Source organism: Sinocyclocheilus anshuiensis, unplaced genomic scaffold (assembly GCF_001515605.1).
Source record: "Sinocyclocheilus anshuiensis isolate Anshui unplaced genomic scaffold, SAMN03320099.WGS_v1.1 scaffold1188, whole genome shotgun sequence".
NCBI classification, from domain to species: Eukaryota; Metazoa; Chordata; class Actinopteri; order Cypriniformes; family Cyprinidae; genus Sinocyclocheilus; species Sinocyclocheilus anshuiensis.
Window position 1 is genome coordinate 86,311 of NW_015547690.1, and position 7,774 is coordinate 94,084.

Genomic DNA, 7,774 nt, shown 5'->3' on the forward strand with positions numbered 1-7,774 from the left:
TGTGCCCCTTTCTTTCTCCTCAAGAACCGCTTTGGCACCACTGCTGTTTTTGATGTGTGCTTTGGCTCTTCGAGGCCGACTTTGGAATATGTTCTTGGGAGACCAACGGTTACTTGCCCCCAGGCAAAATCTCAATCCCCGGGATCCGGCTCCTCTTTGATGGAATACTTTCGGGAGCAGCTAACCACCCCCAATCCCTGCTCTGACTTACCCCTCCTCTCGTTTCTCCTCTCCTCTGTGGACCCTCTCTTTCTCATCCATCTCTCTAAGAGAGATTTACAAAGAGTACTGACTGACTGCCTACATGTCTATATCAGTTTCTCCATCCACTTCAGCAGAATGGATGATAGCAAGTCAACAACATAGAAACACGCACACTGTAGCTTATTGTGAAGTGACCATTTCGTTTTTCCTCATTAAACATCACTGCACCGTCTCAAGAAGGAGCGCTGGGATAAGGCAAGGAGAGAGGGAGGGAACAGGGGGCAGAAGGAAAAAGAGGGGAGGTAGTGTGCCTGCTCTCCGAAAGGGAGGAGTCAGGCACAGGGACAGGGCAGCTGGAGCTCCACTTCAAATCTTCTTTACCCGAGAAACTCTGCATTACAGTCTTTGTGATAAACATTTAGGAGTTTCACGAGTCGCTTTACTTTTGTGTTTAGGCTTTAGGTATGTAGACAAAGACTGGGCGCTAGTTCAGTGCTGGGCTGCCCCTGCCAAGAGCACGTAGGAAAAAAAGAAAAAAGAAAACGAAGACGAGTGAAAAAAGAAAAGTCCGCAGAGCAGTTTTGGAGTTTAAAGTGAAGAAGCTTAGAGTGTCTGTCTGCAACTAGCATCTGCACGCGAGCGAGAAGAAAGTCTGTGAGGACAGGACAGAAAAGTTTCGCAACTGAACGAGTAAGTGCAAGAAATGTGCAGTTTTTCCGAGCCTCTTTGGTTCCATGAAAGTTTTGCAAAAAGAAAAAGAAGGGGAAGAGTCGTGTAAAACGTGAAATGCGATACTCTTGCCAGTCTGGTGCAAAAATATTACATGAAATCAACAGGAGTAGCGAAATAAAAGAGCGTTTATTGTCAGCGTTGGGCTGAATTTTCTGCTTCACAGAAAGTTCGGCAGAGTCGTTTTGCAAACTTTGGGCTCTCATTGTCTAACTCGCGGCCCCTATTGGTCTGTTAAAATGTTTTGAAAGTGTCCCAATGCTTTATGCTTGTTACACTGATAATTATCTGTAAATAATAAGAACCATCACAATGCAGCAGGTTTCAGTGCAGTGTCTCCTTGCGACAGTTTAAATATTTCCAAATGCTTATGTTTTTCTTGGAAATAGTCCAGCAGTAAAATTGGGGGTCCCTCATCATATTGCAGCGTTTTCCCTCACCATAATACCATAATTTAAAAATATTTAAGAAATCTATGAAATCTTACGCATAGAAAGTAAAACGACAGGATGTTTGTATTATTATTATTATTATTATGGAGGTGGGGGGAGTACAACAAAAAAACTATGTTAGATAAATCTAAATTGGCATATTTAATGTAGGCTAATAGACGCAGCAAACATTTTAAAACAATTATGCGCGATGGTCCTAATATGAAAAATATTTTATCTATTTAGGCAGAGTAAGTGTAGCCTACGTATAATTGAACACAGAAAATTGCAAACTGACGTTTATTTGCAACATTAGTTTTGCAAGTAAAATCAAAGTTACAGCCTGCAGAAATACTGTAAATATATGGCACTTTTTCCACACACTTTGAATTCAATCACTGCTTATGAAAACTGTTAACATCGAGTAGAAATTATTGTGACAATTTAATAGATGGAAACAAACATTTTACGATAATGATGTAAACATTTTAACAGTGTGTGATTATTACGAATTTGTCCGTTGTCGGCTCTCTAGGAGGGAAAAACGCAAGAATAATAGCCTAAGTGAAATAATTGCATCTGACTCTGTTTCTATTATAATAGCCTAATGCTTATTAACATATTTTATTAGTGGAAATGATCGTCATTTACATTTTGAATGTGGTGTAAAGTTATTGTGTCACAGCACTTGTGTAGATGGACTTTTCCAAACTTTCCAAACACACGGCAGCCCAGAAAAGACTCACAGCTTGTAGCTTGGCGATTTAAGAACAACCGTGTCCCGCCAAACCACTCCTGACACCTGCGCGCGATTAACTGACGACCTGTAATCTCATATTTAAATTCAAAATTCACATTTCAATTAGATGTTTTTAAATTAAGTTTTTTTTTGTGTGCAAGTTTGTACTGATCAACAGTAATGAACTTAGGCCTATATTAACAGGCATATTGGTTTGTAGAGCAGCTTGTGATGTTACACATTTTAATTGTAATTTATTATAAGCCCAATAAAAGTAAACGGGGCCTGCTCGTTTTGCCTATAATATTGTATGTTTGAGGTTTGCTTTCCTTTTCTTTTCTCTCTCTTTTTTATCTTTATTGCATTTGCTTTTTGCATGCATTTTACGAGAATCGTTTTCCAGTAAATTGTCTATAGCCTACTGAAATCTGTATTATAGCTACGAACCCAGGGCTTAATTCAGCGCACATTAAATGCTAAATGTGTTTGTGTGTCAAATTTTCTCATACAATTAAATGCAATTAATAATTTATTATATTAGGCCTATATTCTTTGTAATATGTCGGTTTTTATCCGGTGACCTATTAATTTGCACGTATGAACCTTTTTGAGGTTAAAAGGAATATATGTATTTTAATCTCTCAAATTGAAAGGCCATAACAGAGATGCATGCATTTTAATGCCTTAATGTTGTTATGAAATAAACAGTTCATTTGAGCTCTTAAATTTGAGCTCTGTGATGATAAAGTGTTCTCTGATAAGACAGACCTCAGTGTGATTAGAAAAAAAAAATCACAGCATGAGTTTTTGAGTCTGTGTTTATCTCTTGTTTCTATCTTGCCTTTTGGGAACAAATTTGTACATTGTTGGTTTTGCTTTAAAAAGGAAATTAAATTGTTTAAAAAGTAAGTGATATACTAGATTCTCTAAATTGAGCTTTGCAAGTAACCTGAATTTAAATGATTATGATTACATTTGCTCAGCATGCAGCTCAGACTTTATCAAATTTTTATTATTTTTATAACATCATCAAACAATGATTCCATAAATGTGCCTGAATGAAACGCTCATTTGCAATGAAAAAAAAAAAAAAACACTCGCTGCATCATGAAATATTCAGTCACTCATGTGTGGACCAGAAAACAAAACAAACAAACAAACAAACACCAAACAAAACAAAACAAAACACAAAACAAAAAAAACAGGAGTTTAATATCATTACTTTCAGTTCAGAGTCACTCATCAAACAGGGATTTATCACATTTCATATATGCATGGCTGCATTGCAGAACAAAATGTAATTTTTGCAGGTCACTTTTGCTAGCCATACTGCCATACTGAGCACGCTATGTCACCAGCTAATATTAACAAGCAGAGATGACATGCGATTATCCTCAATGTCATCCCACCCTCTCCTTCCACCCACCGTATGTGCATAAAACGCTCAGATTAGGCCTGCCATTGGAAAGGAATGCCCGTACCCTTCACCAGGTTGCTTTAGCATCCTAAAGAAGTTCTACCTGTCTTTAAGTGCATGTGGGAATAAGATGACTAACAGGCGGCATTGAGATGCTAATGTGGGTTTGAATAGCACTGTGCTTATTGTCCAAACCAATAAGGAACAAATGGATGAGAAATTTGTGTCTCTGCGAGGCCGATAGCTGGTTGTGATCCTGGAAGGATCCCAGATGTGTGTGTTTTTTTTTAATATCCAGTGTATTTGGCCATGTTTAGCATTTTTGACCCTAACAAGCAGCCCCTGATCGAAAATTGCCCGGATACCTTTGTTGTGTGGTGCTGTGGCGCATTGCTTCCACTCACTTCTGTCAACAAGCCAGGACTTCCAACTGAAACCTCTTACTTAGATAATCCTCAACTTTGATATGTTCGACATCAAATGAAAAGGGCACAAAGAGTGAGAAAGAGGAAAGGGAAACAAGTGAAAGTGAGTAATTGAGAAAAAGAAGCAGTGCTCTTGAGCTGTGGGCCGCATCAGATGAGAAGTTGAGTGTTCGTCTGTGTTTGTGTCTCAGTGGAGGGGGTCTCTAGCTTTGTAGGGGGGCATGCTCTCAAGCTCTCTCTCTCCTTTTCTTTTTACCCATAATCCCTAGACCCAGTCATCCTTTCAGGGCATTCCTCAGATCTGCCTCTATGTCAGGACGACCCCTTCCTTCTCTTCTTTCTGTTGCCCTTTCTCTCTTTCTTTTTGCTTTATCTCCTTTTACATTTTATCTTCACAATTCTTTTTTCTTTCTTTTTATATATTTATATATATATAGTGGCCCCAAACAATATATGGACATGTTTGGGCACTTATGCCAGACTTGGATGAAGAAAATGTATGGATTTTATTGTTTAATATACAAAATGTCACAACAGGACTTTTCTCAGAAGTAACTTTACTTTTCAGAGTAGATTTTTGTATCCCAGCTGGTTTTTATTCATATGAAGTAATTTCTCCTCAATTTCAAACAGTTGCCCTTTAAAAAAAAAAAAAAACCTGTGTTGTTCCTTCTCAATTTTTTGTTATTAATTTTGACTTGTGTTTGCCCCTTCCATTGGTTGTACTCCACAGCGGTAACTTGTGAGTAAACCAGTCCATTCACATACAGCCTACATACAGTCACAGGAAATGAGCAGGTTTTTACAAAAGTATGAGAGTGACAGTTTGTTTTCACTGGTGGGGCTAGCTGCTGGAAACTCAAAATTGACCTGCCAATTAACCTGGCCATTTACCTTTTTTAAAAAGAAGCATTAGAGGTAAAAAAATAAGTTAATTCACCAGAAAAAGAGAAGTTTTCAAGAAATGATTCACTGTCCTGGTTGTGAAAACCGTCTGTAAACCTGTGAGAAGTGTGGCAACGAGAACTAAGTATTTCCCCATTTGATGGCAGGGTGTGTTAAGGACTTGTGATGGAGTGGTTATGTGTTGTTATAATTGCACAGGTATGTTGGTTTTGATGTGAGGTATTTTGAACAAATGTGAAAACGCTGCAAATAGAGGGGGCACGCACATAGAGGGGACAGATAACCTGCTCCTTCCATGTGATTGATGTCTCTTGTTATCTGCGCTGCTATTCACTAGAGTGTCAGGCATCTTTTAGAGATGAAGAATTGAAGTTCTCTAACATTCTATAAAACTGAACTTTCATTCTGTCAATATTTTAGATTATGCTAACGGATACAGTTAAGATTTTAAGCATTTCATAAACAAACATACAAACAAATAAAAAATAGATTAATAAAGATAAAATGTAATACAATAAGTTAATTTAAACCATTTAAACTATATAACTGAAGTATAACATTTGATAAAATAATACAATTAAATAACACAGTCATAAAAAAAGAAATAAAAGGTTAAAGGCAAAACAATAAAATATAAACCATTATTTATTTATTTATTTTAAATATTTGAATCATCCACATTTTAGTGACTTAACCTTTAACCCTAAGGTCAGGGAAACAAAGCCAGGGGAATTGCTGAATAACAGATCCGTATGTAAAAAGTACTGAGGCATGTGTTCTCTCTAAATCCCCAAGTATAACTCCTCTCATTTGCCTGTTCTTCCCCATGTGTTTTGTGAGTACTTTAAAAGTAAATGTCAAAGCCCTTGCCTCCCCGGGCCTTGGGGAGTCCCTATTTACAAAAACAAAAGAGGAGACTCAACTATATGAGCAAATTTCAGGCATGCCTGAAAGACTACCCCATTGTCATCACAGCATCTAAAGACTAATCGCTTTTTCTCATGCAAAGTGTGCTGGTTTTAAGGGCCCGGGTATAGATGAAGTGAGAAGGAGAGAGAGGGGAGAGGTGTGTAAGGGGGGCTTTGTTTTAACAATACTCCACAGGGAGCTTTGAAGGGAAGGCAGGGGCTATTGGAGGGGTCCCTCTCCCGCTGAACAAAGACCAGCTCCTTCCAAGCAAAGATAAAGGGAGGGGGTGGAGGTAAAAGTTTTACAGACTAGTTCCCTCAAGGAGATTTTGGAGTGGAGGGGAGGAGAAGGGAGGGAGAGAGGGAGTCTTTGGAGTCCTCTGTTGTTTATAACGATAGTGTGTCACCGCAGATTCCCAATATGACACAAAAACATCTCTGAGGGGCAAGAGAGGAGGTGGAACAGAATATAGGATTGGGCGATATGAGAATGTACTGTGGGACTGCAGAAGTGTCAGATGAAATTTTGTTATTCCGTTTATACTGTGGCTACTTTATTTACACATGAGAGTAAAACAATAAATAAAAAATAAAATGTAATATGACAATACAGTGCATGACATGTTCCCAAACAAGTTCAGTTGTTTGTCTTTTTTGAGTTTAGTTGTTTACGGTTGCCAAGCAACATTGGATATTTGTTGTGTTAATATAATGCAAGTGATGTACAGTTGCATGTATATTGACTTTTCTACAATGACCTTGATTGTGGCTCAGTCAGTCAGAATTTAGAGTTGATTCATTTTTTAATAGTAGTTTTGTTTTGATTATTATTATGAATAATTTTTTGTTCGTGTCCTTCAACTGAAAATAATGAAGTAGTTTTTTTAATTGGCTGAAATGTGTCTATTTATCACCATCTAGTTATTTATTTATTTATATTTTAATTCACTGGATTGTCAAATAAATAAAAAGCATTGTGTGCGTGTTTGTATGTGTGTATAATAAGTAATACCATGATAAGAGTTTGCTCATACTGCTCTCCCCTAATAGAGGCAAGCTCTTGCCATGTCACTCGAGAAAGCTGTTTTTATCAAGAGGGCTCAGCATGCTTGGGAAATCTTTTTCTTGTAGGAGGACAAGGTTAGACTTTTCTATGGAATTTATTATTCAGTCACACTTACAACCACAGGTACACACATACACACAGTCCTCTTTAGGTTGCTAGCTGCTCTCGGTGGACAGCGAGCGTGCCATGTGCCGTCGTAAAGGCTCTTCCAGCAGCCGCGGTTTAGAGCGAAAGGTTCCATTTGTCAAAGGTGCTTGAGAGTGCCCCCCCCCATGCTACCAAGCAGTTTGGCGGCTACTTGCCGAAGTCATTGTCTGAGAAGGGGCAGGACATTACTCACTGCTCAGGGAAAAAGAGACTTGGGGCCCCAGGCACCCAGACTGACCGGATTTATGAATGGGGAATTGGGTTTGCATACGGTGAGTTAGTTACTGTGACAATAGAGCGCTTTAGACGTGAACTTGACCGGACTGATGTCTACCATATGAGGAACAGAAAGATAGGGAAACATACAGTGAGTGGGAGGGATGTGTGGTAGGGGATGTTAGCACATTTGGTGTGCCATGTTCTGCATGATAATTCTAAAATGTCACAAAAGTGCATGTTTGGATGCTGGTCTTTTGTATGTGGGTAGCTGACGTAATAATTTTAGGAAGTTGACATGTACTGCATTGTGGCATGGTAAACTTAATGTAAAACTATATATATATATTTCAGTTCTTCAATCTAATCATAAATGTAACAATTATATTCATTAATATAAAAAACATTCCTTATATTACATTTTACTATAGATATATGTATTTAAATAAACAATATAAATGTAATAATAAATATATTTAAAATAAATATAAAAAAAATATGAAAATTATTCATTTATTTAACAAATATTTTAATGTATTTACATATTTTATTGTAACCTATTTGAATTTTTTTTTTTTTTTTTTTT

General features: G+C 37.5%; 1 protein-coding gene across 1 annotated transcript in view; it reads left to right on the forward strand.

Moving 5' to 3' along the window:
* The first annotated feature begins 541 nt into the window (after nucleotides 1-541).
* Nucleotides 542-7,774, forward strand: part of LOC107703603 (transcriptional activator GLI3-like) — a 157,041-nt gene continuing 149,808 nt past the window's right edge. Inside the window, exon 1 of the mRNA XM_016506294.1 lies at nucleotides 542-894. The gene's annotated coding sequence lies outside the window, so the exon portion shown is untranslated. The remainder of the gene's footprint in view (nucleotides 895-7,774) is intronic.